At 39.2% G+C, this 23,144-nt stretch overlaps 1 long non-coding RNA gene across 1 annotated transcript in view; it reads left to right on the top strand.

The window, feature by feature from the left end:
• The first annotated feature begins 3,029 nt into the window (after positions 1–3,029).
• The window catches only part of LOC102371524, a 26,217-nt gene continuing 6,102 nt past the window's right edge, over positions 3,030–23,144 (top strand). The window contains exons 1-3 of the long non-coding RNA XR_325392.3: positions 3,030–3,091; positions 7,478–7,665; positions 19,803–19,922. This is a non-coding gene — a long non-coding RNA (uncharacterized LOC102371524). The remainder of the gene's footprint in view (positions 3,092–7,477; positions 7,666–19,802; positions 19,923–23,144) is intronic.

Genomic DNA, 23,144 nt, shown 5'->3' with positions numbered 1-23,144 from the left:
TTATCCCATATAATTATACACATACAATTATGTGCATCTCAAGCATCTGACACTGGCCATTCTTGGAGATAAAATACTGGGATAGATGGATATACAGTAATTCAGGGTGGCACTTGCTATCTTCTCATGAACAGGACACACTTTTTTTGCTGGTGATATTATGAGGCATTTTGATAATGTGTTTTTTTTTATGGAAATGTGAAGAATCAGCCTTTCTCCAAAGAACAGGCAATGTCAGGGTTAACTTTTTACTAGTTTCTTGCTACCATTTAATTCAGTTAATTTGTAGGTCATTAATCTAGATTTTGCAGTGACAAAAAATAGACATCAGTTGGGGAGAGAGACCCTGTCCAATCTGATACTGACCTGCTAGCATGTTTGTCAGTTAATTGAAACATCATAACAGCTAGCTGGGAAGAGGCTTTGTCCTTTTGTGTCTGTTTTTCAGGTTGTGGGATAATTTAAGCTCCAGATTTTGAAAGCACAGTTCACCACAGTACTCAAAAGTAGCATGAATTGCTCTTAAAGTCCCTCACCCCAACTTCCATTTCCACAGAGGGATTGTGCTATTAAATATTAGAATAACATCAAACGTGAGGTGCTACTTGATTGGTAGAGAAATCAAGTATTAAAATGCATACAGATGTAGAACATAAAAAAGCCCATTAACACTGAATCTGATATATTTGACAAGTATGCAGACATTTCCAATGCACAGATAATAGGTTTGCTGTTTGGGGGGGAAGAAGAGGGTTCCTTTTTTTAAAAAAAATGGCATCTTATTATAGTTTATATTTTTTGGGCTAGCAAAAATATTCATCCTTGGGTAATGTCATGGGTAATGGACGGGCTATCAGACTGCAGAGTTATTTTCAGAATTGCTATGTTTAGTGTTTCCTAGAAATAAAATAGTAGGAAAATAGTAGCAGGATGGTATAGTCTGCCCTTCTGTACCTTATTTTCATAATCTCTAAACCACATACTTCCCACAGAGAATATTTTACTAATGAAACTACTGGGAAGGTTTCCTCCCAAATTTTGACCTGAGTCCTTAGTCAAACTTTCAGTCTAGAGCTGAGATTTAGATAAGTTATTTAGTTAGTTACTCCTATAGTAGTGTAATCTGCTGATGTTTCTACAGTATCTTGTGAGATTTTTCCCTTATGTTGTAAATTTTTAATTTTTAAAAAAATGTTGGATTAAAAAAAAATTGAAAATCTCTGGCTAGATAAAGTAGTATAAAATGTAGTTTTTTTAGTTGTTATCTAGGACAAAATTTACTACCCCCATTCATGGAGAGTAGAATACTGTAAGGCATGAGTAGTTTTATTAGACAATATGTGTAATTGGAAGTAAAGTGTGTTGTACAAGAATTCAGCATAATGCTTCTTACATATTTATTTAAATGAAGATTTAAAAAAATAAGGTTCCTGGTTTCAGCACTCAGGCAAGAAAATGAAAGAATCCAAGCTTTAGGAATTCAAAATATTTTATTACGTCTGTAATGTATAGATTGTAATTTGCCACACTTTATTTATGAAGATCAAACCTATTTTAATATAGTTTGTCCAAACAACATAGTGATTTGGGGAGGAGGTTTCAATCTAAATTAACATCTGTCCTTATCTTCTACCCTAAATCATTCTTCTCTATATGGTAAACTGTTGAATGGTTATGTAAACTCCAGTGGGTAGAACAAGTCTTTGAGTGTTCCTCATCACTCTGAAGATAAGATTTCATCTTGTTGATATGCAACCTTAGGCAAACTGAAAGGCCACACATTTGAAGTGGTACAAATGAAGATTCAAAATTGCTTCTCCACAGTACGCTTAAGTATACACAAATAGAAGAGGTGCAGGTATTAAGTTCTGCTGCTTCCATACATATTATGGATAACCTATACAGGGAATTTCAGATTTGCAATAACCCCAAGTCATTAAGAAGGGTTCGTGCACATTCAGGCATGCATACATAATTCATGCTAATTGAATACATTTATGTGAGCATACATAAAGTGGAAACAGGTTGCAAGTTATTAGAGGAATAAATGAAATTGGTGCTTATAGCATGTGTTTTATGCTTCCTTCTAATTTAAAACTAGATCATTAAAGTATAAAACTGGTTTATAATTGCTGTAAATATGACTAAAATGTGTGTGCTCCCCAGCACGTGTTTAATCTTTCTTTCTTTGTTTCTTTTTTATTTTTAAACATTTCTTCTGTTTGAAATCTTTCATTATGTCATATCATGATATTACAGATTTGTGATGAAATGCCTTCTAAATAGGGATTTGATATAAAGTGCCACATTTCGTTGAGCTACATTTATTCTAAGTGGAGGTTCATTGGAAAAATGAGATCAATTCCATTGCTGCTATTGCACACTGATACATTCTTGCTGTATTATTAGACAATTTAAAAATGTTTTGTTACTTCAGGCATTAACAAAAAAAAATCTTTCCCCTCCAATATTATGTTGAAACAGGTAGTGTGTGTATGTGGGTGTAGGAGTAGGGGGATATGGGTGTGCATAACTGTTTATGCATCTTAAAAACTAAAGTCTAAAAAGGATTTTTTTTAATCATGTCCAGTGGTTTCTATTATACGAGGAAGGTTGCAGGACAGATGATATAAGGCATCTCAGCAGGGCCATGTGATGACTCTGAGGAAGTATATAGTATATGCAATATTTCTATTAAAGAATACACAGTGAATGTATTAATGTTTTTCTTTTTCCTGTATTTAAGTTAGACATCATTATATTGTTATATCTGTGAATTACAATCATTTTATTCCTCATAGGGCTGATAGGTAGATAGGTGAAGTGTTGTTATTTTATTAATGGGGGAAAAAACAACCTAACATAATATCTGAAAGTCACAAAATACTTTGTGGATAGACTGAAGCTTCATAGACCACTTCCACAGACAATCTGTTTTAAATATTTTAAAATATTTTTACATTCCAAAATGTAGCGTATTTTAAAATATACTCTAGTAATTTCTTATTGTGTCTTTTTCTGTTTCAGTTGAAGAGACAAAACCTACACAAGAGCGATGGTGAGATTGTAATTTTGTTCTGTGGTCAATGAGGTAATACCCTAACAGTTTACTTACTATAGGAAATAAGAGTTATCCAATTTTCAGAGTTTATTTTTTCTATTTTTCAGTGGTTAGCTCATGCCTATTTATAATATTAATAATTATTTATTTTATCTTTACTTTTGTGTATTTAAGAAAAGTTAGAAAAATATAGACTTGGTACAAAGAGCATGTGATGTATTCTTGACCAAATTTAATTGAATTAAGACTGTTTCCTTTTGGTGTGCTCTTCAGTTTTGTTTTTAAATGAAACAATCACCCCAAGCCTGCCAAAATTACTACTGCAAGATTATCCATGTAGTAATTATTTGCAGGCTTGTGTTAGTATGCTATTCTAAATTTTGTATGACTGAACACCATTGCAACAGCATTTGAAATGACTATCACGATACTCTTCTAATACCATGCTACTGTCTAATATCAACTGTTGATGTTGATGTTTTCCTTTGTCAAGTTGTTTCTACAATATCTAGATCCTTTTCACCTTTCCTTAAAAGAAAAACTGAATCCCAAGTGACTTTCCCCTTATTCTGCTACTACGTTGGTTGTTGTCCTTCTTCAGTCAGCCCAACATGTTTCAGTTTAGGAACCTTACACTTCCATTAGACAGATTTCTCTCTATTAGAAATAGTCACTGTAAGTCACTATAAGTCTGCTCTGATCTTACAAAAAGATACAGGTTTTACAGGCAACTTTCACTAGGGCAGGGTGGTGATGGCACTGTATGTTGGGCAGGACACACGAGAATTTCGCTAAAGCCCATTCAACTCTTGAAGGTTGAACCTGCCACAAAGTACAATTCCTAATTGTTCCATTTTGTTGTTGTTGTCAGATTGGTTAGTAATAATCCAGTGCGATGTGCCCATGAATCTGATGTCTAAGCTAGAATATCAAGAGTAGTTAAAACTTAATTCCGGTATATTAATCCTTTTCAAGTATGTCATGAAAATATTGCCAGTAGCTGTCAAATTACATATGCATTCTGAATATAGTCAGTTTAACTGCAGGACTGCTTCTCTCCGAAGATCTTAGTATCATGTATACCAATTCAATTTATTTTTATGTCTCATCTTTCACAGTTTCACAAAATATTCAACAGTAAGAGACAGAATAATGAGATAATGCTTTACAGAACTGCATAAAATGACGTGCATACAGATAGCAAGGCAGAATCAGAAAGGTGAAGATGGACATGAGTTAAAGAAAATAGAACTTACAAGCAGCAGGGATATAAATAAGCATTCTTGCAAACTCATTATGTGAGTTTGCAACAGGGAAAGAACGGGGAAAGGTGAGGGAATAAGAGCAAGTATAATAATATAAGATATAATAGCAACAACAATATAATATATAATACAACAATAATATAATATATACTAATAACAGCAAAATAAGAACAAGGACAATAGGAGTAAGTACAATCATTCATCATCAGTCACAGATTAAATCAAAGAATTTTGTTTAAAGGTGAGCCTTGTAGAGAGAATTTGATTGTGCAGCTCTGGAAAGAGAAACTTAAGAACGGTGCATGGGAAGGGGTCCAAAGAATTTCAGTAACCATGTAAGAAAGTGAGAGCGCGTAGCTGCAAACAAAATTAACCAAACTGACATAGGCACTTCTGCTGGGGTAGTTATGTCTCCATTGGAGGTGTTGTCAAGCTACATGTCTTCTGAGGCCATGGTTTTCTCGCAATGCTCGCTGACTTAATTATGCTGGCAAAACTTTGTAATGTAGACCAAGCCTGAGTCAAAGAATTGCAAAGCTGTTACATTAACTGCATAAAAATGACACTCAAGGATGAAACATTTATGGCAATGAGGCATCTTAAAAGAAGAAGATAGATGGAGTAAAGAACAAAGCCAAGGGCACAGAGCCTTAAACCGTGAAGAATGAAGGGAGATGTAACGCCTGAAGGAAATGAAAAAGGTTTCAGAGGTGGAATCTAAGCAGGAAGAGAGAGCATCAAAGAAGCTGTTTTCTTGTCTGAAGGGTTCAGGAAGGATAGAATAAATAATCAGCATTGTCATGAAGATAAATTAGGAGAAGAAAGAAGGATCCGTGTCCACTGTAGAAAATCAGGTCATTGATCACCTGGAGAAGAGCAGTAATGTGAAAGGGTCAAAAGCTAAAGCGAGAGAGGTCAGAGAGGCTGATCTCTGAGAGATGGTCAGAGGTGAGGGAGAGGCCATCTTCCCCAGACCATTCTGAGGAATAATCATAGAGAGATAAGATGGTGATTAACAGGCAGAGAAGTGTGGTTTGAGATGATTGCGATCTCCCTCTCAGAAGGAGTTTCCTATGGAAGCAATGAAAGAAACAAAGTTAGGGAAGCAGAAAATGATGTGTGAGGTTAGGAAGGGACATTTAATGAAGTGAGACCTGTAGGCGCAGGAAGTAGTGGGGGAGGAATAAATTTAAGATGAGAGTGGTAATATTTAATGTCTTTAGAGGGAGGCAAGGATTTGGGGGGAATGTCTTTTATTGCATCTACTCCATAGTTGGGATAAAGTTAGACAAGCTTTTGAATGTAAGGCATTCTTCTTCGTGTGACCTGAAACTACTTCTTCAGGTATTTAGGTGACCTGAAGAAGAATACCTTGCATTCAAAAGCTTGTCTAACTTTATCGCAGCTAGGAAGTTAGTTCAATAAAAGATATCTCCCCAGAATGTCCTTGCCTCTCGCATAATTCCTGGACCATCATGGCTATAACAGCGCTCTAATATCTTTAAAGAATTCAAATCCTGCACAAGAAATACACTGAACGCACTACATCATTCTTGCTGTAACTTCTTTTACCTCATGAACAAGTCCATTGATGAACTTGGCCCCAAAAATGAGTGAAATGCTCCGAAAGCTTCTTTTTTCCCCATTAAGTACTTTGATTGGTTAACAGCTCTGCTGGGGCAGACCAGCCCCCCATTGTTTACTTCCACATAAGCAGAGGATGAGTCTGCCTTTCCCCATTGAAATTTGAGACTTGGAAGATGTCCACAGGGATATGTGAAATCCATCAGCTATTAAGCAAGCACCTTAGCATTGAAATGACCCATCAGTATAATCATTCATTTAAAGTTAAAATTCAGTCTGCTACAGACTCAGAGACTTTAATGCTAGACAGGTCATTACTATTACTTTGTCCAACCTCTTGTGGGACTAGCCAGACAACCTCACCAAATAATTGTCATATTAAGGCCCCCATTCTATGTAAGTTGCAACATAACTTAGGAAAAGAGGTACAGCCTTGATTTAAAGAGTTTGCATGATCTCTGCAGATTAGGAACATTAGAAAGTTCGCTTTTAACTTTAGGCTGAAGTGTTAGGTTATTTTTATAAATAAGAAATAAATAAATGACAGTGCCTATCTACTGGGGCTCCACTCCTGGACTGGCTGCTGACTCGGGTTCAGGAGCCCAACTCTACTTCCTTTGCTCCAGGAGCTCCTGCAGCCAAGCTGGGTCCAAACATCCTGGCACCTGCCTTTCCTTTGGATTAAAGCAGCAAGGCCAAGAGAGGTGCGTGGGGAAACTGCCTCTGTATACACTGCCCAGGCTTTTGTACCCTGGAGAGGTTACTCCAGCTTCTCTTTATCTTTCAAGCGAGGATTACATTCAGCAAGCCGATGTCCCACTCAGTGTAATTCTGTTGTCTCCTGAGACAGATGCCTACTACTAAGCATCATTTACATCTTACGGCTGGGCAGCGAGATAGATTTCACCTAGCAGGGGGGATCAAGATAAGGGAGTCTTTGCAGAAGGTCCGCGTAACAACCTTTGCTCAGCTGCCTCATTTGTGAGTTATGTCTGATCATTCTAGATTGAAAGTGACTATGAGAATGAATAGGATTTGATATTGGCTCCCATGATTGGCATGTACTTATATGGCTGTAATCACAATTATATTAATATAATTGCATCTACTCTAGAGCTTTTACTAGCATAGCTATAATGGTAAAAAAATAATCACGCCCCTAATCAACATAGCTGTGCCAATAAAACTTTTAAGTGCAGAGCAGGCCGCAGAGAAATTCACACAGATATAATGTCTTTCAGCAATTAGAGCAGTTGCTTACATGGAAAATAATTTATTGCTTCATATTCAAAAGGGGTTAGTAACTTTGGAGGCCCAGCTCATGACACCTTAAAGAGACCCGTTTTTTCAAGAGTGCGTGTTTGGTAGTTTCTGAAAATCAGGATCTTTTGAACAGCTTTAAGGTTGTCATTCAAAATCTAAGCTAATCAGAATCACTTGTCTCTTTGAATATTTAGGCCTTCGTGTATTTTATTTGTCAGATTTAGTCAGATGCATTTTTTGGTCCTTTTTGAAAAAAGAGTTCATTGTCTAATTTTGCCCTTCTGTTCTTTTCTCACCTGTTCAGTTTCTCTCAGGTGGAAAAAGTAAACTCCCCAGCATAAGACCAGACAGGTCTTCATTTACCACCTCCATATGCTGTGTTGAGCACTGCACTAATCCATTGAAATTGTTGGAAAATACCAAACATGCAGACAGCGCCTTGTTACCTCACTGACTGGCTGACAATCCACTGTTGGTCATGGCTTCAAACTTGTAAGTTGTTCATCCGTAATTTTCAGAGATATAGTGATTCCATGCAAATGACAGCTTGAGATGTTTGTGAGACTTTCTGCCATAAGACTGAGTCAACAGTTGATCTTGGATAAAAAGCAGGTGTCAAATGATGCAGATCTATGTTAGGAAGCTATGCAAAGAAGAAGCACGCCAAAAAAGATAAGGCAGTTTGTGGTAGGAGCAGAAATAGGAAAGCAAAACTAGTCAAACTGGAGTTTGCAGACCTCTAATGCATATGTGTCTGTGCAATCTGTCATAACCCAATGATTTTTAGTGCCTCGGCACATTGGAATTTTCCCGCCACACGAAGCTTTCTTTGCACGGTGGGTTTCTCAGCTGCAGAGAGAAAACCCCGGTGCAAAGAGCTCCTGCTACGCGTATGCAAATTAGTGTCCCACTATTGGTCAATTCTAAATTATTCCTACGTGGCGGCTAGCAATTGGCTTGCTAGCCGTATAAAAGGTTAGAGCAGTTTCCGCCCAAGTTGGAGGACTCCACAACCATCTCGTGGGGAACTCTAAGCGCGCTGTGGAGCCTAGCAAACTCCGCGTGTGTCTTGGAGGAGGACATAGAGGCCTGATCAGCTTCTAGCCACTCCCCGTCATAGTGGAAAATTTGACATATCCCCCGTGTTCAGCGTGCAGAGTCGTATATCGACGACTCATCTCGGTTCGGTTCGGAAGAGATCTCACTTCTGTTTGTTTGTGTGCAACTGTAACTCAAGCAAGTTTCCATCCTGCACTGTGACCATCGGCAGTGTAAGTAAAGCTTTCTTTGTACAACCAATACGCTTCCGTGCCTAACTCTACTCCGTCGTGGAAAAACCCCACCTGACGGTCCGGGCTGCTGGCCATAGCCTTAGACCACCCTCGGCTCCGACACAATCAAGTAAAGAAAATGGAAATCCCGTTCCAAACACTTGAGTAGGACCATAGAAAAGTAGGGCTGGAAGCAACCTCACAAAGTCATCTAGTTCACGGCAGGATCATCCCTGAGTAAACTATCCCAATCAAGTGTCTGTCTAACCTGTTCTTGAACATTTCCAGGGACTGAGATTCCAAACTTCTATAGGGACTGTTTGTTTGTCCCCTTCTGTCCTTCATTCACATTCAATCTATGCTTCATTCATCTGTTGAAACAGAGTTGGTTATAGAAGGTGGTTATGCTTTGTTCTAATGAGGCATTTAGCATATCTTTTACTATATCTCACCTTTACTACAAGGCCTAACGCATACGTATACAGTTTTAATATACATTGGAACATCCAGTATAATGTGTTACAATATCTAATTACAACAGAAAGCCTTTCCTGTTGTGCTGTCATATCAATAAGCTAGTTCAAAATCTTCATATGCCACAGCTCTATTTTTTCCAGATGCATCTGAGTTTGATATACAGCTACCATATCACTAGTAAGAAAATAGTGTTACTATATTACCTAATAATAAAAAGCCAAACTATTAACATAGTTGCACTAAAAGCACAATGACCCTCAACATATAAATTCTGACATGAATTATTATTGTTTACACAGACCTCCCAGCAGTCTACTAAGTGCAGTGTGCCACTCAAAGTTTATAGCTATGCTGCTTGAGAGAAATACTTTTATGTATAAAACTGTGTTAAAATGTAGATTATAAAAGTAACAGTGCAGAAATAAGTTCTGATTTGTGCTTCTCTTCATACTATCATCCACTTTAGCAAATCAGGATATACATCTGAAATGCTAAACCTGAAATCAGGGTGCACAGTATCAGTGCACCCTGGCTAGAGGACTTCCTATTTGAAAGAGTCCATCCCCTTAAAACTACCCTAAACTACTTTAACACTTGCATTCTTGCTCAATAGAGAAATGGATAAAATATAAACTTATCAGACCAGCTAATATTACTTTCTTTGGAAAAGACAAGATTCTGTTAGGCTATAAACAAAAGTCACCAAATGAAGTGGACTAGTTGTGGTGGGATTTGTGGCCACCACAAAGGCCAAGGGGTGCATCGCTATAGTGGGGAACCTCAGCTTTCTCTGCTTATAAAGACATGCCTTGGAGGTTGCCTGGCATATGTCTCAGTAAGAGGGGAAAGCCAGGCAGGTACCCCTGGGGCTTGAGGAGCCTAATCCTGCATGGGAATTCCTGGGGCACACAGGATCAGGCCCTGCAAGCCCTGGGAGTGCCTGCCTGGGGTGGCTGGAGAGTGCAGGTACCTCTGGGCTACCGGTGCTCGCATGCCACAAAGCAAACAGACGTTTGACCCAATACAGCAGCAGAAATAATTACCGCCTTTGTGATGGTCATAAATTTGGGGCATTTGTGGTGCAACAAGGGGTACAAATGTCTGTTTGCTTGGCCTTTGTGATGCCATAAAAAATGTTATGGTGGCACAAAGGCGTTGTCTGTTTCTACCCTTAGATAATGAAGTTGCGTCTGAACAGTGAAAGATATAAAAGACCCCTTTAGCTCTTTGATCTTCATACAATGCTTTCAACATCTGTTCACCTATATCTGTAGGTTCTTTACCTGATCTATGAGGCTGGGTCTGTTGATTTTAATTTTGAAAAATTAATTGACTTTGTCTCAATACCGTAGGTCAAGTTATGTGGCTTAAAAGTGAGAGGGTCAGTTCAAGAAAGCAATGATGCCTCCCCTGCTATTCAAAATTAAAAAGAACCCTTATGAACAGCTAAATAGTACTGTGATGCTTTTTATGATCTTGCAGAAAGGGTCTTAGTGTGTTTCTTAGCCATCCACCATCTGATGGAACAACTTTTAGCTTTTCTGTACCCTGAAACTAATAAATCAAAATCTGAGCTGCTAGATCCTATAGAGAAAAAAATGGACTGAAACATTCTCTGTATCACTCTTACTTTCCATGTGCATAGCCCATTTAGGTCCATGTAATAAAAATTCTCATTAATGGTAAAAAAAAATTACAGGTAAAGAGTTTTTTGGAAATGCAAACTATTTTTGCAACCTCTTCGGATTTCAGGCTGGTCTTTGTGAAAACAAAAGTGAGTTTCCTCAGGTATAAATTGCCACCCTACAGCCCCAAATCTGTCTTTCTGCAAAAAAGGTGACCTTTTACAATGGGTCAAATTCACAACTGGCTGTGGATAGCTGAGGTTTTTACATGTGAATACACATGAATTGAGGGGTAATTTCCTCAGAGTTCAAGTGGCAGCCCTGGCTCTCCCTATGAATCACCATTGTTTCAAGTGCAAACTTCTACCCTTTCCCATTCTTACTAAGCCCTTAATTCTAATAAGTGCTGTCACCAGATCTCTCTGCATTTTAACAGTCTTCTGAGGATAACTCCCACTACCTTCAGCACACAAAAGACTTATTCTTGTTTATGGGAACAGAAAGTACCTCACTCCAGGGGTGAATCTGCTAATGCCTTTTCTTAACTGCTGCAAAACAGCTCAAGGCAAAACCAAAGCAATTGCTAACAAGTCTGGAAAACTTGATTCTTGTATTTTATGTCGTAAAATAATGTTTGTTTCAGTCTATCCTGATTAATTTTTAAAACTTCAAGTCTGGACTGCTCATTTGGATAAAATGGATAAAAAGCTGGTTAACTGATAGATCACAAAAAGTAATTGTGAATGGGGAATTGTAATCCAAGATTACAGGTAGGGAGGAGGTAGGGGAGGGAAGGGATCTTGTGTAGGGATAAATTCCTGGTCCAATGCTATTCAATATGTTTATTAATGATCTAGAAGAAAATCCTGGCTCATCAAATTTGAAGATGAAAAGGAAATTGCTGGATTGGTGGAGAAAGGTCAGCAATAGAGAATAATCAGGCTTGGTAATGTGGACTCATTTGAATAACATATTTTAGTACAGCTGAATACAAGTTCATACATCTAGGAATAAAATTGTAGGGCACCCTTGTAAGACATGGGACTGCATTGTGGGAAACAATGACTTTGAAAAGGACTTAAAGGGTCACAGTAGATAACCAAGTGAATATGAACTCCCACGGTGATGCCATAGTTAAGAGATTCAAAGCAGTTCTTGGACATATAAGAAGGGGAATAACAAGTAAAGGTAGGGAACTGTAACCTCTGCATTCAGTATTAGTGTGCCTTTTAGTGGAACTACTTTGTTTTGGCAGCCATACTTCAAAAATGATGGTGAAAACATTGAAAGGATTCAGAAACGAGTTTTAAAAAAGACTAGAAATCTGAAAAAAGAACAACCTCACTGCATGAAAGTAAAGAAACTTTCTGTGGTTTATCCAACTGAAAGTTAAGCATCAACCAGATCTGCAAGTACCAACAGGGATGGAGTTGAGATTTCTGACACTAGAGCTGTCTAATTTAACATAAATGCCCATAACAAGATCTCATGTTTGAAAGTGAAGTCAAACACATTCAGACCCAAAAAGCACTAAAATTCTACTAACAGCAAGGGTAATTTACCACTGGAACAACTTACCTAGGGGTGTAGTGCATTCTTCAATACTTGAGGTTTTTAAATGAAGATTAGATATATTTCCCATAGATATACTTCAGCTGAAATTGTAATTATGGGTTTGCCCAGAAAATATTCAGTGAGGGTTTTTGACCTGTGTCCTGCAGGGGGGAGCATATTAGATTATCATAATCCCTTCTGACTAAAAAAATATAGCCCTTTAGGGGTGCTGGCAGACATGGGAGGGAAAAAAGAAACGCGCTTTATCAGAAGCAATAGCGCATTACTTTGACTTGGCTCTGCAGGGTCTGTATAGATTGGGCACTTCAGCGCGGCTTTTTGAGTCAATCAGCTATTAGATAAAAGCACTCAAAAAAGCCCCACTAGAGAACCCAATCTATAAAATGTTGGGTGGCCAGGTCCAACTAATGTGCTGCCTCTTCTGGGCATATCATGGGCTTAGCACGGGAGCATGCTGTTGTTTAAAGTCAAGCACCATTAGACAGCTGTAGACATTTAGAAATAGATGTTTCTCTTGCATAAACTGATGGGGTCAGTAATATTCTTTATGGTTATGCTTGAAAAAGAGCATGTTGATTTTTATCAGAGGTTTCAGAATGCCATAAAATATTTAAGAACCCCCAAATTTGTTATTTTTGTGAAGTTGGGAGCTGAGGCTGAAAACAAAGCAAGTACCTTTTCCAAGCCAGCAGTTTATCCCAGCCTATCAAAGAATTTCCCCGCTACTATCTTACAGTAAACCCTCCCACCCCATCCTGCTCTTCTGACATAAAGCCATCATCATAGTTATATGTAGACTTACAATAGATGCCAAAAGAAGGGGCTATGGAGTCTGTTTACTTGACACTGAAATTGCCATTCCTTTGTTTCCTCCAGTACAGAAAACAGCTCAGGGGCATTGATGCATACAGATAACATGTGATGACCAGGGCTGTGCTTGTCACAGCAGTCATAGAGGTCAAGGAAACCTTGAACATAAAGAAATTCTGTAACTTTCAGGATGTGCACTGCCACCCCACCAGAGGGGAGAACACATTGTAGAGTTACCATACAGCTGGGTTTTCCCAGACATGTCCTCTTTTTTGATCCTTCAATCTCTGTCCGGGCGGGTTTTTAAAATCTAATCAAATGTCCAGGACTTTGCTCAGCTCAGCTGTGTGAGGGGAGCGGGTACCTGCCGGCACTGGGAGAAAGTGGGGTGCAGCAGGGAAATACCTAGCTGCCCGGGGGCTGTGGAGATGTCCAGAGGGTCTTGCACCTACCAAGTTCAGTTTAGTTTCTCTGCCTCAGCACAAAAGGCACTCCCATGATCCTAGAACCTGCCTTTTTCTATCTAGATCAGATATGGGGCATGGGATTGCAACTTGTGGAGGGGGCTGGGTTGTAGGCAGCATCCCACTGTGTGAAAAAGGTTGCAGGGGGGGCACCCAGGAGATGAAAGGAGCAGGGGGTTGTGGCTTGGAAGTGAGGGACTGGGGACTGTGGGTCCAGAGTGCGGGGCAGGAGTGATGGGCACCAGCAGGGAGGGGGAAGTTGTGGTTTGGGAATAAGGGGTGCCAGCATGGCCCAGGGGGGTAGGGTAATGCAGGTTGGGAGTAAGGGGCACTGGCAGGGCTAGAAGTCCCAAGGTCGGGAGAGAGGAGCCACAGCAGGGCTGGGGGTCTGTGGCTTGGGAGTGTGGGGCAATGCAATGGGCAGGTCCAGGGCACCGTCATATCGCTGCCCCTCACAATCATATACCCTTCCCACCCCCACGCGCATGACAGGTGTCCTCTTCTTTGGAACTGGAAATATGGTAACCCTACACGTTGGGCAATGGGAAATGTACTTCAGCCAAATATGGAGCTGTATAGGACAGAACGGAGATATTAGGTCTTCAAACTACAACTTGCTTGAGACATCTCAGTAAAAATGCATTCAGTAAGGTTATTTATTTCTTGTAAGTATGCTGCAAGCATTCGTTTGAACCTTTTTGTTAATATTGCTTTTTCAAAATTGTCCCATGGAATTTACTAGAAATTACTTTGCCAGCATGATAGTCTTACCAATGAAAACACCAATGTCTGTAAACTTGGACAAAAAAGCTTGATTTACCAATGTATACAAATATTTTGAAATAGGGATGCTATGTTTTAGAATTTTGCCTTTTTCTGAAAAGATTTCATGTGTTAAACAACTACTCTTTGAATTTATTGATTCAGGGAATTAGATTGGTTTGGAAATATACTGATTACATTTTTTATTAAATATGACATCTGTTATAAGAAAAAAAGAATATAATTTTGAAGTGGGTAAAGAGATTTAAGTATTGGCAAGAATCAGAACTAAGAAGTCGAAAGCATATAACTGACTAACTCACTAAAATGTTGAGACTGCCATTTAAAATAATGACAAATAACTGGTGTAAATATACAACCACATTGTTAACTCTCATTTTTGTCATAAACATTAAAAGGGCACTGAATATTTTTACAGCCGTTTTTTAAAGTTCATTCTCCAAATTAAGAATTATTTCATGCGTTGTGTGGGCTTAAAATAAGTTTCATTCTGTCTGTTTTGAAGACTTTTTAAATAAAATGATGGTAGGTTTTTTTTTCCTTCATTAGCTGTTAAAATAATAGTAAGGGATAAGTAATGGCTTAAACCTGAAAGTACCTGAACAAAGTATCAACTAATATGGAAAGGTAGAAAGCAAACTTTCATTTACTTAATGAAATGAATGACATGTGTCTATGGACTTTTAAAACTGATTATGGGCATGTTATTACCATCAGTTCAAATACTACCACTGAGCAGTTGCTACCTCTGGAGTGGAAATAAGCCACTCTTCCTCTGTGCCATAACAGAACACAATGCATATTGAAAGTGAGAGGGGAAATATGACAAAATATAATTAGGCAAAGTGGAATTTTACAAGGCCATTAAGTTAATCCCTGAGCCCTTGAATAAAAGTATTTGAGGGATGGTTTTGAGCTGACAGAGTGAACGAATCCATTTTCATATCTATGATCACACATTGTCTCCAGTAGTCCTAGTACCCAACATGCTGGTGCCATGACTCTGAACCAAGGGAGGAGTGCCACCTACTGCATCACTAGTAGCACTTCCCACAACACCTTGGTTTGGTTTCTTTAACAGACACCACCTCCAAGTATCAACCATGTCCAGTCCCGCTTAGTGTGTGAAATGTAAATGTATCAAATTCAAAACCCTGGGTAACCTGGCTGTGTGTAATGGTGATTACTATACAATGGCACAGAAATGTGTGTTAAAGGCAGAGTGATTCTTTTGTTACCATGGGCACTGGATTCATAACTCAAAAATGCTAATTATAATAGATTGCAATAAAAGTAAAATTAATAACTCCCCATGTCGCATTAGTGTCATCTGCCCTGGATTTGAACTCTTCATTGCTATGAGTGTTCAAATACACTGCTACTAACGATTTCTTCATAGACACACTAATAATTGATGTAATATTTCAGTTTTATTCCCATAAAAATTAGAAATGTCTATAAAAATATTAAAGCAATAAAACTCTTCATGCCTCCTGCTAAAAACTCCACAGTATTTCATCAAAGTCACTGAAGCAAAAAATTTCAATTATCTGTCCATAAATATGGATGAAATAAAAAATAACTCTCATATATTTGTCCTATAAACTCTTCTGTTCATTCTAGAGTGATAAAAAATATAACTTTCTGTATGGGGATTTCTTCTGACAGCTTTCCTGGGAACAGTAAAAACAAAAAAAATATATTTTCTTGTTTGTTTGTCCCCTTCCCCAAAATCGGAAAACTTCAATTCGGCAATTAGCTAAATCTCATTCAGTTGAGTATGTTGGATGAACCTCATCTAGAACCTCTCTCAAATATTCAGAGTGTATAGATTTGTCTTCTCAGTGGTCATCTCGCTGATGGGATAAATATATTCTCTCTATGGAATTGGTTAACACCATAATATAAGGCCCTCTTCTTTATGCATAGCATATGGCAAAAGGAATATCGAAATGCCGATTAAAATATGAACCTGCAGATTTAGGTCTGACAACCTGGATTCATGCTTTCAGTGTGCTGCTGCAAAATGTGAATGATTCAGACCATACATAATTCATGCTGCACATCAGCAAAATCCTCCAAAAACATTATCTTAAAATCAGGCAGAACTGAAAATAACAGAGAAGGAGAGAAGAAAATGCAGATTGCATCATTTAAGAAACATCTTGGCAATGTTCGGCTAATTCTAAGGTTTCATTAGAAAAAAGAAGTTCCTCTCTTTCCATAGCCACAATTCAGCTGTAGAAAGGTGTGCTGCTCCTTTAGTAACAGCATTATAGAAAACTATCTCCAAGCAAACAGCAGCAAATCCTCCCACCAGACCCTATTCACTCTGTGGTCTGATTGTCCAAACGGAACATTTATGCCCACAAAATCCCACTGGTTTATTAATTCAGCAGTGGATGCTTCTTTTTGGAGCCCTCTCAATGAGGCACGTGTTTCAACTCCTTCATCTAAAATGGTGGCAAAAATTATTCTGGATGCTACACCCCGGTCTTCACTGCAAAGTTAATATTAGTTGTAACTCTGCCATTTACCCTAAATTAGCTCTTACCCTTGAACTAAAGCCTTTATGTACAGCAAGTTGCAGTTTCTAATTTGAGTTGGCTGGCCCAAAAGAGGGTATAGCCAAGAGCCCAAAAGTATGTGCAGCCCAGGAGATGTGCAGCCTCCAGGTCTGAACATCTAAATTAGCCTGGCCAGGGTGCAAGCACTCTCAAATCACAGGCATATCTGTCTTGCTCTTTTTCCCTGTGTCTGCACTTGCCCACATGAGGATATATTCTGTAGTTTTGGATTGAGATGCTCTTGGGCTCTTCCCCAGAGATTTATCAGTATGGGTGATAGGGGTGGGAGAGCAGGCTAAAACTTGGATAAGGCCCTAGGTTAACTGTGTGGTGAAGATATACCCTGCGTGAGCCCAAATCATTCACTAAATTGACTACTGCAATGTAGCTGCAGTCCAGCACAAGTCAACTCTTGCTAGTCCTCCATGCCTTTATAGAATCATAGAAAATGAGGGTTGGAACGGACTCAGGAGGTCATCTAGTCCGGCCCTCTGGTCAAAGCAGGATGATACTCAATTAGATCACCATTCATTTCTACCATTTATTGTGAAAAATCTGCAGCATCTGCTCTTATTCTAACACTCAGATTGATAGGATGCAACTCTAGTGAGGCTAGGGCCACCCCTTAATGAATACAGTACCAGTTTAAGCACAGAAACCTGAGTGGCATTTTGCAGTATGACTGCTCTTACTTGACCTAGGCAAACTTGAAACAAATAGGTGTAACCCTGGCACTACCCATGTGCCACGGTGCTACTTGCATGCCACGTCCGAGTCTTGGAATCCTGGGGTGCCCAGTAGTATGAGCCTCACTTGTCTCTCCTCGGAGCTGAAATGGGGCTTTGCAGCTGGGAGGGCCCCTTTTACACTTACAGACCCTTTGCAACCACCAATATAATTATTTACAAATATTTAAGTATATACAATTTAATTATGTACAGAATAAGATATAACTAAAGCAGATACAAATGACAAATTCCTACCAAAATAACTTTATATACAGTACACAAAAGGAGCATTGGTGGTGTGGGCATAGTCACTTGGGTGTGCACTAGTGCTGTGCAAAGCTTCAGTCGTTGATTTGATTTGGAGAAGATTTTACCCAATTTGGCTTCCAAATCTCTGAATCTGAATCAAATCAGGAGACCCTTTAATCTCTCCAAATTGAATCAGAAACCTCCAAATCGATTTGGAGAAATTCAACAATTAGGCCATAGACACAGCTTTATGTGTTTTTTCTATGTACCTTGAGGTCCTCGAGGTATGTAGAAAAAACATATAATGCTCTGTCTATGGCCAAATCGCTGATTCTCTGAATCAGAATTGCATCTTCAGATTCAGCTGAATCAAATTGGGACAGTGATCCGAATCAGCGAATCACTGTCCCCCAAATCAGGCTGAATCCGAATCCAAATTGAATACAGCCCACTTTGCACACCCCTAGTGTCTGCAGAGTTCACAGACTGATAACCTCTCAGGTGTGTTATAGGATAAAGGAGAAGCGTAAACAGTAATTAGACATTGAAGCACTAATAAATAAATTGCTTAATATTTACAACATGAGCTTTTGGTTACCCATTTACAAACGCTACTAGTGACATTTATGCACAATGAATTTACACAGAATCCCCAGCTCCTCCCACCGCACCGCACCGTGGTGAGTCCTTCATGGCTGGGCCACATCAGCTCAGCCATCACCACACTGCTGGCAGCTGCTTCCACATCTGGGTCCCTGCAACACACAATGTACACTGCCCTGGCTCATCGCCCCTGCACAGTGGGGTGTTTAGCTCAGGCTGCAGGCCAATGCATACACACTTCCCATGGGTGAACACACGGGTGCGCTGGGTGTGGCTCTCACAGCCGACGCCTTCCCTTTAGGTCACACACACACACACACACACACACACACACACCCCCAATGAACTCGCCCCAGTTCAACGAGTCTTGCCTCCCCTTGTCTGAGCACTGGGATGGGCTTCCACAGCTACACACTCTTCCCTTACTCGAGTGTAGTTCTGTAAGTGGCAAAACGCATGTCAGCGCACAGAAAATATCAGCGGAGCGCTTTTGAACTAAAGCACTGCTGAGGTGTTTGTGTTCAAAAGCGCACCACCGCCATTTTCTCAGTGCACATTTTGCCGCTTATACAACTGCATGCGTTGCAGCACCGGGTGCTTTTCAAAGAGCCTGGCACTGCAATGCATACATGCATAAAAATGCCCACGAGGTCTGTGTCCGGGACAGTTTCATTTTGTCCTGTGTACAGGGTCCCCATTGGAACAAGTTTTCTTTGCCCTAGTATAGGGTCTCCAAAGAGACCAGCCTTGTCATGGGACACCCTCCGGTCTGGTACGCGACCCTTCAATGTCTGTTACATCAGGAAAGACCCATGTTTATAATTTTCTCGGTCCTCTTTTCCCGTTTCTTTCCACTTGTTTCTCCACTCCTTGTCCTCTCAGGCATATTCTTCCTCATGTCACAATATCCCTCCAGGAAGATGAGGCCACCTCATTGCTACAAAATATACTACTCTGCTCAAAATACATCAAATCCTAACTACCCACCATAGGCCTCAGATCAACAAGGTACTTAAGTGCACAGGTAATCCCATTGACTCCTGTAAGACTATTCATAAGCATAAAGTGAGGCATGGTCTAGTACCTTGCAGAATTATGGTCCAAGAGAACCTGAATTGTAATCAGTAAGAGGTCTGTCCCTCGTGCTGACTGTAGGTGATGAAATTTGCTGATGACTCTCCTCTCCAAGAGGACAGTAGTAGGAGCCCAATGCTATTTGTAAAAGAATTCAGCAATCAGGGTAGGATCTCTTATGTACACTCCTCTCCTTTTCTTTCTTCACATGGTTTATTCTGAAGATTTATCTTTTCTGTTTATCATAAATAAATATGCAGGTTGCTGGAAGTGCTTTTATATGTCATGCTTGTTATTGTACTTGGGAACAAACTGATGCTTTATTCTCTTTCACAGCAAATTGTCACTGAGTATAGACTGTGCAGAGCATCGAGTTTCATGTGTTTTCTTTGTTTCTTTGCAGAAAAATGAAGTGACAGGTGCTTAGCCTCATTTTTCATGCTAGCTTTGCCATGCCATTTTCACCAATAATGAAGGCAGCTGCCAGAGCTTGAGGAAATCAGGCGAAAAATTCAGCTGGCAGGTAGACCCAGTCACTTTAAGAAATGTAATCTTGTGTTAGCAGATGGTAATTAAAAGGCAGAAGAAATAAAATTTTGTCTCAGTTTTCTGCACTGTTACATCAATTAAATCGGCAACCAAAATGCAAGCAGAAAATATAATTTATTTTATATGGCTACATGATATGATTGTATGCAAATTTAATTATTTGTTTCGCAAAGATTATACCAGGTTTTTTTAAACCTAGGCAAAATAACTAATCATTGCCAAAGAAAATGGATAAATAATTATTCAACTCCAGTCTCAAGGCCTTGCACATCCTACATGTATTTAATATAATTTTCTCCTTGTTTTCCATGTACTGGTAACCCCAACATTTGGCTTCAGATTTCAGCTATTTATTTTCCAGCTTTCAGTAATATCAGTTGTAATCTCATCAGTCTCAGCAATTCTTAAATATAATTGGAAAACTACTTTACTTCAGCCCTCAGGAGGCCCATCCTGTTAAAAGAATAGATCCAGAAACTCCAGGACTGAACCTGTTATATCTGGTCAAAATTTGCTGGCAAGAGTAGTCATGCTCTTGTAGGAAAATAACATTTGACTTAGGCAGGAATCCTGAGTTTTCTCCTCTGTTCCCACCATTTTCAAAACATCCCACTCCTTGAGGACAAAACATGGCAATTCCTAAAACATTATTTGTCTTTCTGACTGCTAGAATCATGGGAAATGTGCAAATCAAGAATCTGCAAATTTGTTGAAGTGTGAAATAATTACATAATTAAAGTTCATTATGGTATTGACAAAAATGAAACACTGCCTTATGCCACTGTTTCCATTACAATCCCTAATTTGCAGGGATTCGTAAATTGATTATAAAAATTATACAAGCTTATAAATTACCATATAAAGCTGGGCTGGAGTGATTTTTCTGAAAGTCCCCTTCGCCATTTTTAAATGTATAGCGATATGTAAAAGGGAAAAAATGGATAGCTTCAGATGTTATTATGTGCCTCTACTACTTTATATATGCTTTGTTCTTGATGTTCAAATCTTGAGCCCTTTGTATGTACCTTGTGTAAAATCTGACAAATACTTTACTTAAAAATCATGGTTTCTGTCCTGTGGACCAGTTCTTGGTTGCCAGCAAGCACAATAGTCATTTTATTGTTGTGTTCATGGGATCAGGACCGTTTTTGCAAACATTTAAAAAAAAATTTAAGCACTTAGGGTAAACAAAGACGCAAATGCAGTTCATGACAGCTGGACTGAGCAAGCACATTTTAACACTTCAGATCAACTGTTAAAATACAACCTAATCTGGACTAGAAAAAAAAAGCCTCCGCTAAAAAAGATGTAGAATACATCAGAGTATTAAACTCTAATGATGACACTGTATTAGATTTCAACTACACCTAATGATTGCATTCATACTAGTTTTGCTTTCAATATTGTAATAATCCCCAATTTTTTCCTGGGATAGAATGTATTATGGCACCTGTTTGTGACTCTGTTGAATGATACACATTTTGTTGACAAAAATTAAAACTAATGCAGTTAAATTGAAAAAAAAGTGATGTGATACTTTTGGAGAGAACCTTATCCTTTCTTGCCAGGAGTGGATAAAACTGTTGTGAGTGACAGCATGATCGCTGGTTGTGAGAGATGGATAGAGACCATGGTCTCTGTTCATGCAAGGTTGCACAGAGGTACCTGCAGGTACAGTTTGGGCACAGAGGGCTCCTACAGACATGCGAAGAGCTTGGTTTGACACGCTAGAAAGCCAGTGCATCAGAGCAGACTCGATTAATTGAGTCTGCTGGAGCCCAGAATTTGACGCACTCCAGCAGCCTTCCACGTCACATGTATCTGTGTCCTTGCACTGAAAAAATGGTGGCAGGATGCTTTAAAATAAAACATGTTCAGTGAGCTTCAGTTCAAAGCGCCCCACCACCATTTTTTCAGCATGGGGACACTGATACACGTGACCCATGGGTGCTTTTAATTAGCACATCTTGCTAACTAAAGCACCCAGCGCTGCATCCCAGAGCACATGTGAAAATGTCCAGAGTGCAAATGTTTGGCAGCCCTGATTTTATTTTTAGAGACAAAATACCTCTGGGTCACAACTTCTAAACTACGTGAGGTTACTAGTGATTTAAAGCATTGCCATCTGACAGCTGGGACCTGTAAGAAATGAGCTTTTAGTCTCATTTCAGTAATTCTTAACTAGGTGTCCGTATCATGAAATAACCTTGCTATCCCAGTTACTGTTAATTGGTACTGTTGGTGACAATCTCAGACTGAAGGTGAAGGTTTGAATGGAAATAGAAATCAAAGTTGTTCTTGGCCTTTGGAAGCTAAGGAGGTCATGGATGAGGTCCATCTGCTGGGTAATACGAGGAAGCATAAAGAGAGGATCTCAGCTGCTAGTGAGGTGCCTTTCAGAATCACAGCATTTTCTAAAATATTAAACGGTAGCTAAAACGCGCGGAGTTCCAGGCCCAGAGCACAGGAGCTAGTGTGGTCTATCTCTTAATTTTTACTATATTCCAGGTTTGTATGCAGATTCAGTGCTTATGTAGATGAGGGAGCACAAGTACCAGTCAGGGCTGAGCACTTTGCAGCAATGTTCTCAGAAAGCTGCCATCGTATTCCCTGACTCCTAGCATCCAGGCCTACAACATGCTTGATATCTCATCCCTGGTTCTGTGTCAAACAGAGATTGCTCATCTTCCCAAACTGTGTTGTGGTTCTGAAACAGGGACAGATCTTCACTCAAGCCTTAGGCTGAGACCACCACCTTTATTTGTCCATGTGCCCTAAACCAAGCTGGCAAGGGTTTTTTGGGTAGATGTGATCTCTTTTATTAGACCAGCTTAGTAGTTGGAAAAAAGTTCTGAGCAAGCTTTCAAGCGCAGTCACTTTGAACCATGTGTTTAAAGGTTAAAGGCTAAATCTTATCTCGTCTTCCCTATGTCTTAACTTTTAACTTCCTAGCGCTTGTCTTTTTGTATCACTGTTGTAATGAGGTTTAAATGCTATTGTATTTAATAGATTACAGATGAACACATGGAATAAAGGAATAAATGAGCCAAAGAAAATGTGAAAGAAACCTTCCTTATTAGGTCTCAGCTATATTAGGTTGCAGTTGGTGATGTTATTTATTATTTCTCCTCCTTTTGACAGCCACTATCATTGTACTTCAGTAGCTAGAAAGAGTCTTGCTCTGGTAAGCTATTCT

Source organism: Alligator sinensis, unplaced genomic scaffold (genome assembly GCF_000455745.1).
Source record: "Alligator sinensis unplaced genomic scaffold, ASM45574v1 scaffold459_1, whole genome shotgun sequence".
NCBI classification, from domain to species: Eukaryota; Metazoa; Chordata; order Crocodylia; family Alligatoridae; genus Alligator; species Alligator sinensis.
Note: the sequence above shows the minus strand (reverse complement) of the source record. Positions and strands in the feature narration are given on the sequence as shown.